Genomic DNA, 20,023 nt, shown 5'->3' with positions numbered 1-20,023 from the left:
TGGTCATTTTGAAGAAGATATGACAAAAATTGTAGGAGGAGTAGGCTTTCAAAGGTTTTTGATACAACCGGAAATAGCGGAAAATCTATATAACCGGAAATTGACGTCATAGGGTGCGTTGAACTCGTCTTGATCCAGGGAATCCAATGGTACCTCATTTTTGAAAATCAGTCATACGGTTCAAAAGTTGCGTGTGTAAACACAAGTCCAACTTTGACCCATTGGTGGCGCTAGAGTGGTCTGATGGGATAAATGAAACTTGGTGTAGGTATAGAAGCAACTGTCCTTAATGAGTGTGCCAAATTTCACAAAAAGTTATCCAAGGGTTCTAGGGGCTGCCATTGACTCCCATGGAACTAGAATAATAAATATAACTGCAAGCAGCAATGGCGGATTCCTCCAAACATTGCAAACCACTGAAAAATGTATATTCTTTACAAATAGTCACTGTAAAATTCCATGCCGCAGACTTACCAATGGGATACCAAATATGAAATGCAATACCATCAAGATCCACAAGGGCTTTTATTTAAAGCCAAGGAGTGAAGGGAGGGGGCTTGGTTGAGCCTACCCATTCCAGAAAGCCTTGTATCTTTGTGTATCAGGGCGTGGCCTGTAGCGTCACTTATGGGTGATATTGGGCCATTTGTGGTGTGGTAGTTACTCTTGGCCTATACTATAAATGTTTCAGGATTTTGAGAACTTTTACCATTGCATACAAAATCGGAAATGCAATACCATCAAGATCCACATGGGCCTTTGCTAAAGACCAAGCAATGAGTGGGGGCTTGGTCAGCCCACAATTGCCTGAAATGTTGTGTATGCGTCTCGTCAAGCTTGCGCGTGTGTCAAGGGAAAGGCTGAGTGTGTGAGAATGTGTAGCGCGCGCGCTGAGGAGCAGAGGGAGACGTTTCATTGGAAATTTCCTTAACAATTAGCCAAGCATGCATTTTTCAAATATTCACCAAAATTCAACTTTTCATCTTACAGTCAACTTTTTCTGAGATTTGTGTACTAAACATTCTCAAGAGTTTTCATGAACTAAAGGCAAACAAATCAACAGTTATTGGCCAAAAAACATTTTTGGTTCCTGCGGCCACGCCGATCACATGACACGATCACATGACACCAAATTGATTGGACATCCTCAGAAGACGGTTCCGAGTCATCTTACCAAGTTTGGTGTTGATATTTCAAAGATTTGCTGAGATTTGATCCAACTTCCTGTTTGGTTGCTTTGTTGACGATTTTGATTGGCTGTACCGGACAAACGGTTTTGAAATTCAAAAATCTGTTAAAGAATTCAGTGAGGGTTGCTCTGACGATGATACCTGCCAATTCTGGGGAAGATTGGACAAGAATTGTAGGAGAAGTAGCAAAAAAACGTGTTTCCTAAATCTTTATTGTACAAAAACATCCAATATGGCGGCCGTTATAGGTTATTGAGGCTTTTTTGTTCCTCATGAGAAATAAGGCATATCTAATGAATTTCAGAATTTTGGGACAAATGGGATGCGAATGGCATCACTTTGTAAATGGAAAATTGGGGCTTGGCCGTAGCGCCACCTATGGATAATGGTGCGTCATTTGTGGTGTGGTAGTTACTCCTGGCCTATACTATCAATGTTTCAGGATTTTGAGAACTTTTTCTAAAATGCATTACCATCAAGATCCACAAGGGCCTTCACTTCAAGCCAAGGAATGAGTGGGGGCTTGGTCAGCCCACAATTGCCTGAAATGTTGTGTATGCGTCTCGCCAAGCCCGCGCGTGTGTCAAGGGAAAGGCTGAGTGTGTGAGAATGTGGAGCACGCGCGCGCTGAAGAGCAGGGGAGACATTTCATTGAAAATTTCGTTAGCAATTAGCCAAGCATGCATGTTTCAAATATTCACATAAAATCGACTTTTCATGTTACAGTCAACTTTTCCTCAGATTTGTGTACTAAACATTCTCAAGAGTCTTCATATGAACTTGTGATTGAATCAAAGTATCAGTTTTTGACCGGCGGATGTGTAAAGCATTATTTTAGCGTTAGCGATAAATTCGATTTGCTTTATATCAATCATCTTTTGAGATATGAAGTTGCCTTTGCACATGGTAACATGTTGTAGTGTCGTCCACCGATATACCAAGTTTAGTGTTGATATCTCAAAGATTTGCTGAGATTTGACCCAAGTTCCTGTTTGGTTACTTTTTTGCTGATTTTGATTGGTTGTGCCGGACAAACGGTTTAGAAAATCAAAACGCCATGGGATAACTTTTGTGAGGCTTGGTCTGAAGATCATCTATGGTCATTTTGAAGAAGATATGACAATAATTGTAGGAGGAGTAGGCTTTCAAAGGTTTTTGATACAACCGGAAATAGCGGAAAATCTATACAACCGGAAATTGACGTCATAGGGTGCGTTGAACTCGTCTTCATCCAGGGAATCCAATGGTACCTCATTTTTGTAAATCAGTCATACGGTTCAAAAGTTGCGTGTGTAAACACAAGTCCAACTTTGACCCATTGGTGGCGCTAGAGTGGTCTGATGGGATACATGAAACTTGGTGTAGGTATAGAAGGAACTGTCCTTAATGAGTGTGCCAAATTTAACAAAAAGTTATCCAAGGGTTCTAGGGGCTGCCATTGACTCCCATGGAACTAGAATAATAATAATAATAAATATAACTGCAAGCAGCAATGGCGGATTCCTCCAAACATTGCAAACCACTGAAAAATTTATATTCTTCACAAATTGTCACTGTAAAAATCCATGCTGCAGACTTACCAATGGGATACCAAATCTGAAATGCAATACCATCAAGATCCACAAGGGCTTTTATTTCAAGCCAAGGAGTGAAGGGAGGGGGCTTGGTGAGCCTACCCATTCCAGAAAGCCTTGTATCTTTGTGTACCAGGGCGTGGCCTGTAGCGTCACTTATGGGTGATATTGGGCCATTTGTGGTGTGGTAGTTACTCTTGGCCTATACTATCAATGTTTCAGGATTTTGAGAACTTTTTACCATTGCATACAAAATCGGAAATGCAATACCATCAAGATCCACATGGTCCTTTGCTAAAGACCAAGCAATGAGTGGGGCTTGGTCAGCCCACAATTGCCTGAAATGTTGTGTATGCGTCTCGCCAAGCTTGTGCGTGTGTCAAGGGAAAGGCTGAGTGTGTGAGAATGTGGAGCGCGCGTGCTGAGGAGCAGGGGAGACATTTCATTGGAAATTTCCTTAACAATTAGCCAAGCATGCATTTTTCAAATATTCACCTAAATTCAACTTTTCATCTTACAGTCAACTTTTTCTGAGATTTGTGTACTAAACATTCTCAAAAGTCTTCATGAACTTGTGATTGAATCAGAGTTTTTTGACTGGCGGATGTGTAAAGCATTATTTTAGCGTTAGAAATAAATTTGATTTCCTTCATTTCAATCATTTTTGAAGATATTAATTTGCCTTCCTACATGGGAACATGACGTAGTGTCTTTCACGTGACACACCAAGTTTGGTGTTGATATTTCAAAGATTTGCTGAGATTTGATCCAACTTCCTGTTTGGTTGCTTTGTTGACGATTTTGATTGGCTGTACCGGACAAACGGTTTTGAAATTCAAAAATCTGTTAAAGAATTCAGTGAGGGTTGCTCTGACGATGATACCTGCCAATTCTGGGGAAGATTGGACAAGAATTGTAGGAGAAGTAGCAAAAAAACGTGTTTCCTAAATCTTTATTGTACAAAAACATCCAATATGGCGGCCGTTATAGGTTATTGAGGCTTTTTTGTTCCTCATGAGAAATAAGGCATATCTAATGAATTTCAGAATTTTGGGACAAATGGGATGCGAATGGCATCACTTTGTAAATGGAAAATTGGGGCTTGGCCGTAGCGCCACCTATGGATAATGGTGCGTCATTTGTGGTGTGGTAGTTACTCCTGGCCTATACTATCAATGTTTCAGGATTTTGAGAACTTTTTCGAAAATGCATTACCATCAAGATCCACAAGGGCCTTCACTTCAAGCCAAGGAATGAGTGGGGGCTTGGTCAGCCCACAATTGCCTGAAATGTTGTGTATGCGTCTCGCCAAGCCCGCGCGTGTGTCAAGGGAAAGGCTGAGTGTGTGAGAATGTGGAGCACGCGCGCGCTGAAGAGCAGGGGAGACATTTCATTGAAAATTTCGTTAGCAATTAGCCAAGCATGCATGTTTCAAATATTCACATAAAATCGACTTTTCATGTTACAGTCAACTTTTCCTCAGATTTGTGTACTAAACATTCTCAAGAGTCTTCATATGAACTTGTGATTGAATCAAAGTATCAGTTTTTGACCGGCGGATGTGTAAAGCATTATTTTAGCGTTAGCGATAAATTCGATTTGCTTTATATCAATCATCTTTTGAGATATGAAGTTGCCTTTGCACATGGTAACATGTTGTAGTGTCGTCCACCGATATACCAAGTTTAGTGTTGATATCTCAAAGATTTGCTGAGATTTGACCCAAGTTCCTGTTTGGTTACTTTTTTGCTGATTTTGATTGGTTGTGCCGGACAAACGGTTTAGAAAATCAAAACGCCATGGGATAACTTTTGTGAGGCTTGGTCTGAAGATCATCTATGGTCATTTTGAAGAAGATATGACAATAATTGTAGGAGGAGTAGGCTTTCAAAGGTTTTTGATACAACCGGAAATAGCGGAAAATCTATACAACCGGAAATTGACGTCATAGGGTGCGTTGAACTCGTCTTCATCCAGGGAATCCAATGGTACCTCATTTTTGTAAATCAGTCATACGGTTCAAAAGTTGCGTGTGTAAACACAAGTCCAACTTTGACCCATTGGTGGCGCTAGAGTGGTCTGATGGGATACATGAAACTTGGTGTAGGTATAGAAGGAACTGTCCTTAATGAGTGTGCCAAATTTAACAAAAAGTTATCCAAGGGTTCTAGGGGCTGCCATTGACTCCCATGGAACTAGAATAATAATAATAATAATAATAATAATAATAAAACTAACAATAACAATAGGTTTCCTCCTTACGGAGGAATCCTAAATATAACTGCAAGCAGCAATGGCGGATTCCTCCAAACATTGCAAACCACTGAAAAATGTATATTCTTTACAAATAGTCACTGTAAAATTCCATGCCGCAGACTTACCAATGGGATACCAAATATGAAATGCAATACCATCAAGATCCACAAGGGCTTTTATTTAAAGCCAAGGAGTGAAGGGAGGGGGCTTGGTTGAGCCTACCCATTCCAGAAAGCCTTGTATCTTTGTGTATCAGGGCGTGGCCTGTAGCGTCACTTATGGGTGATATTGGGCCATTTGTGGTGTGGTAGTTACTCTTGGCCTATACTATAAATGTTTCAGGATTTTGAGAACTTTTACCATTGCATACAAAATCGGAAATGCAATACCATCAAGATCCACATGGGCCTTTGCTAAAGACCAAGCAATGAGTGGGGGCTTGGTCAGCCCACAATTGCCTGAAATGTTGTGTATGCGTCTCGTCAAGCTTGCGCGTGTGTCAAGGGAAAGGCTGAGTGTGTGAGAATGTGTAGCGCGCGCGCTGAGGAGCAGAGGGAGACGTTTCATTGGAAATTTCCTTAACAATTAGCCAAGCATGCATTTTTCAAATATTCACCAAAATTCAACTTTTCATCTTACAGTCAACTTTTTCTGAGATTTGTGTACTAAACATTCTCAAGAGTTTTCATGAACTAAAGGCAAACAAATCAACAGTTATTGGCCAAAAAACATTTTTGGTTCCTGCGGCCACGCCGATCACATGACACGATCACATGACACCAAATTGATTGGACATCCTCAGAAGACGGTTCCGAGTCATCTTACCAAGTTTGGTGTTGATATTTCAAAGATTTGCTGAGATTTGATCCAACTTCCTGTTTGGTTGCTTTGTTGACGATTTTGATTGGCTGTACCGGACAAACGGTTTTGAAATTCAAAAATCTGTTAAAGAATTCAGTGAGGGTTGCTCTGACGATGATACCTGCCAATTCTGGGGAAGATTGGACAAGAATTGTAGGAGAAGTAGCAAAAAAACGTGTTTCCTAAATCTTTATTGTACAAAAACATCCAATATGGCGGCCGTTATAGGTTATTGAGGCTTTTTTGTTCCTCATGAGAAATAAGGCATATCTAATGAATTTCAGAATTTTGGGACAAATGGGATGCGAATGGCATCACTTTGTAAATGGAAAATTGGGGCTTGGCCGTAGCGCCACCTATGGATAATGGTGCGTCATTTGTGGTGTGGTAGTTACTCCTGGCCTATACTATCAATGTTTCAGGATTTTGAGAACTTTTTCTAAAATGCATTACCATCAAGATCCACAAGGGCCTTCACTTCAAGCCAAGGAATGAGTGGGGGCTTGGTCAGCCCACAATTGCCTGAAATGTTGTGTATGCGTCTCGCCAAGCCCGCGCGTGTGTCAAGGGAAAGGCTGAGTGTGTGAGAATGTGGAGCACGCGCGCGCTGAAGAGCAGGGGAGACATTTCATTGAAAATTTTGTTAGCAATTAGCCAAGCATGCATGTTTCAAATATTCACATAAAATCGACTTTTCATGTTACAGTCAACTTTTCCTCAGATTTGTGTACTAAACATTCTCAAGAGTCTTCATATGAACTTGTGATTGAATCAAAGTATCAGTTTTTGACCGGCGGATGTGTAAAGCATTATTTTAGCGTTAGCGATAAATTCGATTTGCTTTATATCAATCATCTTTTGAGATATGAAGTTGCCTTTGCACATGGTAACATGTTGTAGTGTCGTCCACCGATATACCAAGTTTAGTGTTGATATCTCAAAGATTTGCTGAGATTTGACCCAAGTTCCTGTTTGGTTACTTTTTTGCTGATTTTGATTGGTTGTGCCGGACAAACGGTTTAGAAAATCAAAACGCCATGGGATAACTTTTGTGAGGCTTGGTCTGAAGATCATCTATGGTCATTTTGAAGAAGATATGACAATAATTGTAGGAGGAGTAGGCTTTCAAAGGTTTTTGATACAACCGGAAATAGCGGAAAATCTATACAACCGGAAATTGACGTCATAGGGTGCGTTGAACTCGTCTTCATCCAGGGAATCCAATGGTACCTCATTTTTGTAAATCAGTCATACGGTTCAAAAGTTGCGTGTGTAAACACAAGTCCAACTTTGACCCATTGGTGGCGCTAGAGTGGTCTGATGGGATACATGAAACTTGATGTAGGTATAGAAGGAACTGTCCTTAATGAGTGTGCCAAATTTAACAAAAAGTTATCCAAGGGTTCTAGGGGCTGCCATTGACTCCCATGGAACTAGAATAATAATAATAATAATAAATATAGCTGCAAGCAGCAATGGCGGATTCCTCCAAAACATTGCGAACCATTGAAAAATGTATATTCTTCACAAATTGTCACTGTATAGAAACATCCATGCTGTAGACTTACCAATGGGATAACAAATCTTAAATGCAATACCATCAAGATCCACAAGGGCTTTTATTTCAAGCCAAGGAGTGAAGGGAGGGGGCTTGGTGAGCCTACCCATTCCAGAAAGCCTTGTATCTTTGTGTATCAGGGCGTGGCCTGTAGCGTCACTTATGGGTGATATTGGGCCATTTGTGGTGTGGTAGTTACTCTTGGCCTATACTATCAATGATTTTGAGAACTTTTTACCATTGCATACAAAATCGGAAATGCAATACCACCAAGATCCACATGGGCCTTTGCTAAAGACCAAGCAATGAGTGGGGGCTTGGTCAGCCCACAATTGCCTGAAATGTTGTGTATGCGTCTCGCCAAGCTTGCGCGTGTGTCAAGGGAAAGGCTGAATGTGTGAGAATGTGGAGCGCGCGCGCTGAGGGTCAGGGGAGACATGTCATTCGAAATGTCCTTAGCAATTAGCCAAGCATGCATTTTTCAAATATTCACCAAAATTAAACTTTCCATGTTACAGTCAACTTTTTCTGAGATTTGTGTACTAAACATTCTCAAGAGTCTTTATGAACATGTGATTGAATCAGAGTTTTTTGACTGGCGGATGTTATAAGCATTATTTTAGCGTTAGATAGAAATAAATTAGATTTCCTTTATTTCAATCATTTTTTAAGATATTAATTTGCCTTCTCACATGGGAACATGATGTAGTGTATTTCACGTGACACACCAAGTTTGGTGTTGATATTTCAAAGATTTGCTGAGATTTGATCCAACTTCCTGTTTGGTTGCTTTGTTGACGATTTTGATTGGCTGTACCGGACAAACGGTTTTTAAATTCAAATTCTGTTGAAGAATTCAGTGAGGGTTGCTCTGACGATGATACCTGCCAATTCTGGGGAAGATTGGACAAAAATTGTAGGAGAAGTAGCGAAAAAACGTGTTTCCTAAATCTTTATTGTACAAAAAAATCCAATATGGCGGCCGTTATAGGTTATTGAGGCTTTTTTGTTCCTCATGAGAAATAAGGCATATCTAATGAATTTCAGAATTTTGGGACAAATGGGATGCGAATGGCATCACTTTGTAAATGGAAAATTGGGGCTTGGCCGTAGCGCCACCTATGGATAATGGTGCGTCATTTGTGGTGTGGTAGTTACTCCTGGCCTATACTATCAATGTTTCAGGATTTTGAGAACTTTTTCTAAAATGCATTACCATCAAGATCCACAAGGGCCTTCACTTCAAGCCAAGGAATGAGTGGGGGCTTGGTCAGCCCACAATTGCCTGAAATGTTGTGTATGCGTCTCGCCAAGCGTGTGTCAAGGGAAAGGCTGAGTGTGTGAGAATGTGGAGCACGCGCGCGCTGAAGAGCAGGGGAGACATTTCATTGAAAATTTCGTTAGCAATTAGCCAAGCATGCATGTTTCAAATATTCACATAAAATCGACTTTTCATGTTACAGTCAACTTTTCCTCAGATTTGTGTACTAAACATTCTCAAGAGTCTTCATATGAACTTGTGATTGAATCAAAGTATCAGTTTTTGACCGGCGGATGTGTAAAGCATTATTTTAGCGTTAGCGATAAATTCGATTTGCTTTATATCAATCATCTTTTGAGATATGAAGTTGCCTTTGCACATGGTAACATGGTGTAGTGTCTTCCACCGATATACCAAGTTTAGTGTTGATATCTCAAAGATTTGCTGAGATTTGACCCAAGTTCCTGTGTGGTTACTTTTTTGCTGATTTTGATTGGCTGTGCCGGACAAAAGGTTTAGAAAATCCAAACGCCATGGGATAACTTTTGTGAGGCTTGGTCTGAAGATCATCTCTGGTCATTTTGAAGAAGAAATGACAAAAAATGTAGGAGGAGTAGGCTTTCAAAGGTTTTTGATACAACCGGAAATAGCGGAAGATCTATATAACCGGAAATTGACGTCATAGGGTGCGTTGAACTCGTCTTGATCCAGGGAATCCAATGGCATCTCATTTTTGAAAATCAGTCATACGGTTCAAAAGTTGCGTGTGTAAACACAAGTCCAACTTTGACCCATTGGTGGCGCTAGAGTGGTCTGATGGGATACATGAAACTTGGTGTAGGTATAGAAGGAACTGTCCTTAATGAGTGTGCCAAATTTAACAAAAAGTTATCCAAGGGTTCTAGGGGCTGCCATTGACTCCCATGGAACTAGAATAATAATAATAATAATAATAATAATAATAATAATAAAACTAACAATAACAATAGGTTTCCTCCTTACGGAGGAATCCTAATAATAAATATAACTGCAAGCAGCAATGGCGGATTCCTCCAAACATTGCAAACCACTGAAAAATGTATATTCTTTACAAATTGTCACTGTAAAATTCCATGCTGCAGACTTACCAATGGGATACCAAATCTGAAATGCAATACCATCAAGATCCACAAGGGCTTTTATTTCAAGCCAAGGAGTGAAGGGAGGGGGCTTGGTGAGCCTACCCATTCCAGAAAGCCTTGTATCTTTGTGTATCAGGGTGTGGCCTGTAGCGTCACTTATGGGTGATATTGGGCCATTTGTGGTGTGGTAGTTACTCTTGGCCTATACTATCAATGTTTCAGGATTTTGAGAACTTTTTACCATTGCATACAAAATCGGAAATGCAATACCATCAAGATCCACATGGGCCTTTGCTAAAGACCAAGCAATGAGTGGGGGCTTGGTCAGCCCACAATTGCCTGAAATGTTGTGTATGCGTCTCGTCAAGCTTGCGCGTGTGTCAAGGGAAAGGCTGAGTGTGTGAGAATGTGGAGCGCGCGCGCTGAGGAGCAGGGGAGACATTTCATTGGAAATTTCCTTAACAAGCCAAGCATGCATTTTTCAAATATTCACCAAATTTCAACTTTTCATGTTACAGTCAACTTTTTCTGAGATTTGTGTACTAAACATTCTCAAGAGTCTTTATGAACATGTGATTGAATCAGAGTTTTTTGACTGGTGGATGTGTAAAGCATTATTTTAGCGTTAGATAGAAATAAATTAGATTTCCTTTATTTCAATCATTTTTTAAGATATTAATTTGCCTTCTCACATGGGAACATGATGTAGTGTCTTTCACGTGACACACCAAGTTTGGTGGTGATATTTCAAAGATTTGCTGAGATTTGATCCAACTTCCTGTTTGGTTGCTTTGTTGACGATTTTGATTGGCTGTACCGGACAAACGGTTTTGAAATTCAAAAATCTGTTGAAGAATTCAGTGAGGGTTGCTCTGACGATGATACCTGCCAATTCTGGGGAAGATTGGACAAAAATTGTAGGAGAAGTAGCGAAAAAACGTGTTTCCTAAATCTTTATTGTACAAAAAAATCCAATATGGCGGCCGTTATAGGTTATTGAGGATTTTTTGTTCCTCATGAGAAATAAGGCATATCTAATGAATTTCAGAATTTTGGGACAAAATGGATGCGAATGGCATCACTTTGTAAATGGACAATTGGGGCTTGGCCGTAGCGCCACCTATGGATAATGGTGTGTCATTTGTGGTGTGGTAGTTACTCCTGGCCTATACTATCAATGTTTCAGGATTTTGAGAACTTTTTCTAAAATGCATTACCATCAAGATCCACAAGGGCCTTCACTTCAAGCCAAGGAATGAGTGGGGGCTTGGTCAGCCCACAATTGCCTGAAATGTTGTGTATGCGTCTCGCCAAGCCCGCGCGTGTGTCAAGGGAAAGACTGAGTGTGTGAGAATGTGGAGCTCGCGCGCGCTGAAGAGCAGGGGAGACATTTCATTGAAAATTTCGTTAGCAATTAGCCAAGCATGCATGTTTCAAATATTCACATAAAATCGACTTTTCATGTTACAGTCAACTTTTCCTCAGATTTGTGTACTAAACATTCTCAAGAGTCTTCATATGAACTTGTGATTGAATCAAAGTATCAGTTTTTGACCGGCGGATGTGTAAAGCATTATTTTAGCGTTAGCGATAAATTCGATTTGCTTTATATCAATCATCTTTTGAGATATGAAGTTGCCTTTGCACATGGTAACATGTTGTAGTGTCTTTCTTGTGACATATCAAGTTACGTGTTGATATCTCAAAGATTTGCTGAGATTTGACCCAAGTTCCTGTTTGGTTGCTTTTTTGCTGAATTTGATTGGCTGTGCCGGACAAACGGTTTAGAAAATCAAAACGCCATGGGATAACTTTTGTGAGGCTTGGTCTGAAGATCATCTATGGTCATTTTGAAGAAGATATGACAAAAATTGTAGGAGGAGTAGGCTTTCAAAGGTTTTTGATAAAACCGGAAATGGTGGAAAATCTATATAACCGGAAATTGACGTCATAGGGTGCGTTGAACTCGTCTTGATCCAGGGAATCCAACGGTACCTCATTTTTGAAAATAAGTCATACGGTTCAAAAGTTGCGTGTGTAAACACAAGTCCAACTTTGACCCATTGGTGGCGCTAGAGTGGTCTGATGGGATACATGAAACTTGGTGTAGGTATAGAAGGAACTGTCCTTAATGAGTGTGCCAAATTTAACAAAAAGTTATCCAAGGGTTCTAGGGGCTGCCATTGACTCCCATGGAACTAGAATAATAATAATAAATATAACTGCAAGCAGCAATGGCGGATTCCTCCAAACATTGCAAACCACTGAAAAATGTATATTCTTTACAAATTGTCACTGTAAAATTCCATGCTGCAGACTTACCAATGGGATACCAAATCTGAAATGCAATACCATCAAGATCCACAAGGGCTTTTATTTCAAGCCAAGGAGTGAAGGGAGAGGGCTTGGTGAGCCTACCCATTCCAGAAAGCCTTGTATCTTTGTGTATCAGGGCGTGGCCTGTAGCGTCACTTATGGGTGATATTGGGCCATTTGTGGTGTGGTAGTTACTCTTGGCCTATACTATCAATGTTTCAGGATTTTGAGAACTTTTTACCATTGTATACAAAATCGGAAATGCAATACCATCAAGATCCACATGGGCCTTTGCTAAAGACCAAGCAATGAGTGGGGGCTTGGTCAGCCCACAATTGCCTGAAATGTTGTGTATGCGTCTCGCCAAGCTTGCGCGTGTGTCAAGGGAAAGGCTGAGTGTGTGAGAATGTGGAGCACGCGCGCGCTGAGGAGCTGTACCAGACAAACGGTTGTGAAAATAAAAAATCTGTTCAATACATGAGTGAGGGTTGCTCTGACGATGATGTGTGCCAATTCTGGGGAAGATTGCACCAGAATTGAAGGAGGAGTAGCGAAAAAACGTGTTTCCTTAATCTTTATTGTACAGAAAAATCCAATATGGCGCCCGTTATAGGTTCTTGAGGCTTTTTTGTTCCTCATGAGAAATAAGGCATATCTAATGAATTTCAGAATTTTGGGACAAATGGGATGCAAATGGCATCACTTTGAATATAGGCAAATTGGGGCATGGCTGTAGAGGTTTAAAAAGCTACCTCTGCCTAAACTGACATGCACCAACTCAGAGTATTGCGTTTCAATAACCTCCTCATTGCATTCACTCTTATTCCCATAGCTATTGTGGTAGCAAACAAGCATAACTACGTGTGGCCTACACATCAAACAAAATTTCTAGTCAATTGGAGTCATGGTTCATAAGAAGATATTTGTACGTTTTCAAAATGTTCACCGTACATGGTGGACTGTATGGGTCACCACTGTATAGTTTCCCATTATAAATAAGGCATGTATAGTTTACGACGTTTTAGACTGATGGTGTGGAAATGCCATCACTTTGAAAATGGACAATTGGGGCGTGGCCGTAGCGCCACCTATGGGTAATGGTGGGTCATTTGTGGTGTGGTAGTTTCTCATGGCCTATACTATCAATGTTTCAGGATTTTGAGAACTTTTTACCATTGCATACAAAATCGGAAATGCAATACCATCAAGATCCACATGGGCCTTTGCTAAAGACCAAGCTATGAGTGGGGGCTTGGTCAGCCCACAATTGCCTGAAATGTTGTGTATGCGTCTCGTCAAGCTTGCGCGTGTGTCAAGGGAAAGGCTGAGTGTGTGAGAATGTGGAGCGCGCGCGCTGAGGTGCAGGGGAGACATTTCATTGGAAATTTCCTTAACAATTAGCCAAGCATGCATTTTTTTAATATTCACCAAAAATCAACTTTTCATTTTACAGTCAACTTTTTCTGAGATTTGTGTACTAAACATTCTCAAGAGTCTTCATGAACTTGTGATTGAATCAGAGTATCAGTTTTTGACTGGCGGATGTGTAAAGCATTATTTTAGCGTTAGAAATAAAAAATATTTCCTTTATTTCAATAATTTTTTAAGATATTAATTTGCCTTCTCACATGGGAACATGATGTAGTGTCTTTCACGTGACACACCAAGTTTGGTGGTGATATTTCAAAGATTTGCTGAGATTTGATCAAACTTCCTGTTTGGTTGCTTTGTTGACGATTTTGATTGGCTGTACCGGACAAACGGTTTTGAAATTCAAAAATCTGTTGAAGAATTCAGTGAGGGTTGCTCTGACGATGATACCTGCCAATTCTGGGGAAGATTGGACAAAAATTGTAGGAGAAGTAGCAAAAAAAACGTGTTTCCTAAATCTTTATTGTCCAAAAAAATCCAATATGGCGGCCGTTATAGGTTATTGAGGCTTTTTTGTTCCTCATGAGAAATAAGGCATTTCAGAATTTTGGGACAAATGGGATGCGAATGGCATCACTTTGTAAGTGGAAAATTGGGGCTTGGCCGTAGCGCCACCTATGGATAATGGTGCATCATTTGTGGTGTGGTAGTTACTCCTGGCCTATACTATCAATGTTTCAGGATTTTGAGAACTTTTTCTAAAATGCATTACCATCAAGATCCACAAGGGCCTTCACTTCAAGCCAAGGAATGAGTGGGGGCTTGGTCAGCCCACAATTGCCTGAAATGTTGTGTATGCGTCTCGCCAAGCCCGCGTGTGTGTCAAGGGAAAGGCTGAGTGTGTGAGAATGTGGAGCACGCGCGCGCTGAAGAGCAGGGGAGACATTGCATTGAAAATTTCGTCATCAATTAGCCAAGCATGCATGTTTCAAATATTCACCACAAATCGACTTTTCATCTTACAGTCAACTTTTTCTGAGATTTGTGTACTAAACATTCTCAAAAGTCTTCATGAACTTGTGATTGAATCAGAGTTTTTTGACTGGCGGATGTGTAAAGCATTATTTTAGCGTTAGAAATAAATTTGATTTCCTTCATTTCAATCATTTTTGAAGATATTAATTTGCCTTCCTACATGGGAACATGACGTAGTGTCTTTCACGTGACACACCAAGTTTGGTGTTGATATTTCAAAGATTTGCTGAGATTTGATCCAACTTCCTGTTTGGTTGCTTTGTTGACGATTTTGATTGGCTGTACCGGACAAACGGTTTTGAAATTCAAAAATCTGTTAAAGAATTCAGTGAGGGTTGCTCTGACGATGATACCTGCCAATTCTGGGGAAGATTGGACAAGAATTGTAGGAGAAGTAGCAAAAAAACGTGTTTCCTAAATCTTTATTGTACAAAAACATCCAATATGGCGGCCGTTATAGGTTATTGAGGCTTTTTTGTTCCTCATGAGAAATAAGGCATATCTAATGAATTTCAGAATTTTGGGACAAATGGGATGCGAATGGCATCACTTTGTAAATGGAAAATTGGGGCTTGGCCGTAGCGCCACCTATGGATAATGGTGCGTCATTTGTGGTGTGGTAGTTACTCCTGGCCTATACTATCAATGTTTCAGGATTTTGAGAACTTTTTCTAAAATGCATTACCATCAAGATCCACAAGGGCCTTCACTTCAAGCCAAGGAATGAGTGGGGGCTTGGTCAGCCCACAATTGCCTGAAATGTTGTGTATGCGTCTCGCCAAGCCCGCGCGTGTGTCAAGGGAAAGGCTGAGTGTGTGAGAATGTGGAGCACGCGCGCGCTGAAGAGCAGGGGAGACATTTCATTGAAAATTTCGTTAGCAATTAGCCAAGCATGCATGTTTCAAATATTCACATAAAATCGACTTTTCATGTTACAGTCAACTTTTCCTCAGATTTGTGTACTAAACATTCTCAAGAGTCTTCATATGAACTTGTGATTGAATCAAAGTATCAGTTTTTGACCGGCGGATGTGTAAAGCATTATTTTAGCGTTAGCGATAAATTCGATTTGCTTTATATCAATCATCTTTTGAGATATGAAGTTGCCTTTGCACATGGTAACATGTTGTAGTGTCGTCCACCGATATACCAAGTTTAGTGTTGATATCTCAAAGATTTGCTGAGATTTGACCCAAGTTCCTGTTTGGTTACTTTTTTGCTGATTTTGATTGGTTGTGCCGGACAAACGGTTTAGAAAATCAAAACGCCATGGGATAACTTTTGTGAGGCTTGGTCTGAAGATCATCTATGGTCATTTTGAAGAAGATATGACAATAATTGTAGGAGGAGTAGGCTTTCAAAGGTTTTTGATACAACCGGAAATAGCGGAAAATCTATACAACCGGAAATTGACGTCATAGGGTGCGTTGAACTCGTCTTCATCCAGGGAATCCAATGGTACCTCATTTTTGTAAATCAGTCATACGGTTCAAAAGTTGCGTGTGTAAACACAAGTCCAACTTTGACCCATTGGTGGCGCTAGAGTGGTCTGATGGGATACATGAAACTTGGTGTAGGTATAGAAGGAACTGTCCTTAATGAGTGTGCCAAATTTAACAAAAAGTTATCCAAGGGTTCTAGGGGCTGCCATTGACTCCCATGGAACTAGAATAATAATAATAATAATAATAATAATAATAATAAAACTAACAATAACAATAGGTTTCCTCCTTACGGAGGAATCCTAATAATAAATATAACTGCAAGCAGCAATGGCGGATTCCTCCAAACATTGCAAACCACTGAAAAATGTATATTCTTTACAAATTGTCACTGTAAAATTCCATGCTGCAGACTTACCAATGGGATACCAAATCTGAAATGCAATACCATCAAGATCCACAAGGGCTTTTATTTCAAGCCAAGGAGTGAAGGGAGGGGGCTTGGTGAGCCTACCCATTCCAGAAAGCCTTGTATCTTTGTGTATCAGGGTGTGGCCTGTAGCGTCACTTATGGGTGATATTGGGCCATTTGTGGTGTGGTAGTTACTCTTGGCCTATACTATCAATGTTTCAGGATTTTGAGAACTTTTTACCATTGCATACAAAATCGGAAATGCAATACCATCAAGATCCACATGGGCCTTTGCTAAAGACCAAGCAATGAGTGGGGGCTTGGTCAGCCCACAATTGCCTGAAATGTTGTGTATGCGTCTCGTCAAGCTTGCGCGTGTGTCAAGGGAAAGGCTGAGTGTGTGAGAATGTGGAGCGCGCGCGCTGAGGAGCAGGGGAGACATTTCATTGGAAATTTCCTTAACAAGCCAAGCATGCATTTTTCAAATATTCACCAAATTTCAACTTTTCATGTTACAGTCAACTTTTTCTGAGATTTGTGTACTAAACATTCTCAAGAGTCTTTATGAACATGTGATTGAATCAGAGTTTTTTGACTGGTGGATGTGTAAAGCATTATTTTAGCGTTAGATAGAAATAAATTAGATTTCCTTTATTTCAATCATTTTTTAAGATATTAATTTGCCTTCTCACATGGGAACATGATGTAGTGTCTTTCACGTGACACACCAAGTTTGGTGGTGATATTTCAAAGATTTGCTGAGATTTGATCCAACTTCCTGTTTGGTTGCTTTGTTGACGATTTTGATTGGCTGTACCGGACAAACGGTTTTGAAATTCAAAAATCTGTTGAAGAATTCAGTGAGGGTTGCTCTGACGATGATACCTGCCAATTCTGGGGAAGATTGGACAAAAATTGTAGGAGAAGTAGCGAAAAAACGTGTTTCCTAAATCTTTATTGTACAAAAAAATCCAATATGGCGGCCGTTATAGGTTATTGAGGATTTTTTGTTCCTCATGAGAAATAAGGCATATCTAATGAATTTCAGAATTTTGGGACAAAATGGATGCGAATGGCATCACTTTGTAAATGGACAATTGGGGCTTGGCCGTAGCGCCACCTATGGATAATGGTGTGTCATTTGTGGTGTGGTAGTTACTCCTGGCCTATACTATCAATGTTTCAGGATTTTGAGAACTTTTTCTAAAATGCATTACCATCAAGATCCACAAGGGCCTTCACTTCAAGCCAAGGAATGAGTGGGGGCTTGGTCAGCCCACAATTGCCTGAAATGTTGTGTATGCGTCTCGCCAAGCCCGCGCGTGTGTCAAGGGAAAGACTGAGTGTGTGAGAATGTGGAGCTCGCGCGCGCTGAAGAGCAGGGGAGACATTTCATTGAAAATTTCGTTAGCAATTAGCCAAGCATGCATGTTTCAAATATTCACATAAAATCGACTTTTCATGTTACAGTCAACTTTTCCTCAGATTTGTGTACTAAACATTCTCAAGAGTCTTCATATGAACTTGTGATTGAATCAAAGTATCAGTTTTTGACCGGCGGATGTGTAAAGCATTATTTTAGCGTTAGCGATAAATTCGATTTGCTTTATATCAATCATCTTTTGAGATATGAAGTTGCCTTTGCACATGGTAACATGTTGTAGTGTCTTTCTTGTGACATATCAAGTTACGTGTTGATATCTCAAAGATTTGCTGAGATTTGACCCAAGTTCCTGTTTGGTTGCTTTTTTGCTGAATTTGATTGGCTGTGCCGGACAAACGGTTTAGAAAATCAAAACGCCATGGGATAACTTTTGTGAGGCTTGGTCTGAAGATCATCTATGGTCATTTTGAAGAAGATATGACAAAAATTGTAGGAGGAGTAGGCTTTCAAAGGTTTTTGATAAAACCGGAAATGGTGGAAAATCTATATAACCGGAAATTGACGTCATAGGGTGCGTTGAACTCGTCTTGATCCAGGGAATCCAACGGTACCTCATTTTTGAAAATAAGTCATACGGTTCAAAAGTTGCGTGTGTAAACACAAGTCCAACTTTGACCCATTGGTGGCGCTAGAGTGGTCTGATGGGATACATGAAACTTGGTGTAGGTATAGAAGGAACTGTCCTTAATGAGTGTGCCAAATTTAACAAAAAGTTATCCAAGGGTTCTAGGGGCTGCCATTGACTCCCATGGAACTAGAATAATAATAATAAATATAACTGCAAGCAGCAATGGCGGATTCCTCCAAACATTGCAAACCACTGAAAAATGTATATTCTTTACAAATTGTCACTGTAAAATTCCATGCTGCAGACTTACCAATGGGATACCAAATCTGAAATGCAATACCATCAAGATCCACAAGGGCTTTTATTTCAAGCCAAGGAGTGAAGGGAGAGGGCTTGGTGAGCCTACCCATTCCAGAAAGCCTTGTATCTTTGTGTATCAGGGCGTGGCCTGTAGCGTCACTTATGGGTGATATTGGGCCATTTGTGGTGTGGTAGTTACTCTTGGCCTATACTATCAATGTTTCAGGATTTTGAGAACTTTTTACCATTGTATACAAAATCGGAAATGCAATACCATCAAGATCCACATGGGCCTTTGCTAAAGACCAAGCAATGAGTGGGGGCTTGGTCAGCCCACAATTGCCTGAAATGTTGTGTATGCGTCTCGCCAAGCTTGCGCGTGTGTCAAGGGAAAGGCTGAGTGTGTGAGAATGTGGAGCACGCGCGCGCTGAGGAGCTGTACCAGACAAACGGTTGTGAAAATAAAAAATCTGTTCAATACATGAGTGAGGGTTGCTCTGACGATGATGTGTGCCAATTCTGGGGAAGATTGCACCAGAATTGAAGGAGGAGTAGCGAAAAAACGTGTTTCCTTAATCTTTATTGTACAGAAAAATCCAATATGGCGCCCGTTATAGGTTCTTGAGGCTTTTTTGTTCCTCATGAGAAATAAGGCATATCTAATGAATTTCAGAATTTTGGGACAAATGGGATGCAAATGGCATCACTTTGAATATAGGCAAATTGGGGCATGGCTGTAGAGGTTTAAAAAGCTACCTCTGCCTAAACTGACATGCACCAACTCAGAGTATTGCGTTTCAATAACCTCCTCATTGCATTCACTCTTATTCCCATAGCTATTGTGGTAGCAAACAAGCATAACTACGTGTGGCCTACACATCAAACAAAATTTCTAGTCAATTGGAGTCATGGTTCATAAGAAGATATTTGTACGTTTTCAAAATGTTCACCGTACATGGTGGACTGTATGGGTCACCACTGTATAGTTTCCCATTATAAATAAGGCATGTATAGTTTACGACGTTTTAGACTGATGGTGTGGAAATGCCATCACTTTGAAAATGGACAATTGGGGCGTGGCCGTAGCGCCACCTATGGGTAATGGTGGGTCATTTGTGGTGTGGTAGTTTCTCATGGCCTATACTATCAATGTTTCAGGATTTTGAGAACTTTTTACCATTGCATACAAAATCGGAAATGCAATACCATCAAGATCCACATGGGCCTTTGCTAAAGACCAAGCTATGAGTGGGGGCTTGGTCAGCCCACAATTGCCTGAAATGTTGTGTATGCGTCTCGTCAAGCTTGCGCGTG

This window comes from Osmerus mordax, chromosome 3, assembly GCF_038355195.1.
Source record: "Osmerus mordax isolate fOsmMor3 chromosome 3, fOsmMor3.pri, whole genome shotgun sequence".
Taxonomy (NCBI): domain Eukaryota; kingdom Metazoa; phylum Chordata; class Actinopteri; order Osmeriformes; family Osmeridae; genus Osmerus; species Osmerus mordax.
Note: the sequence above shows the minus strand (reverse complement) of the source record.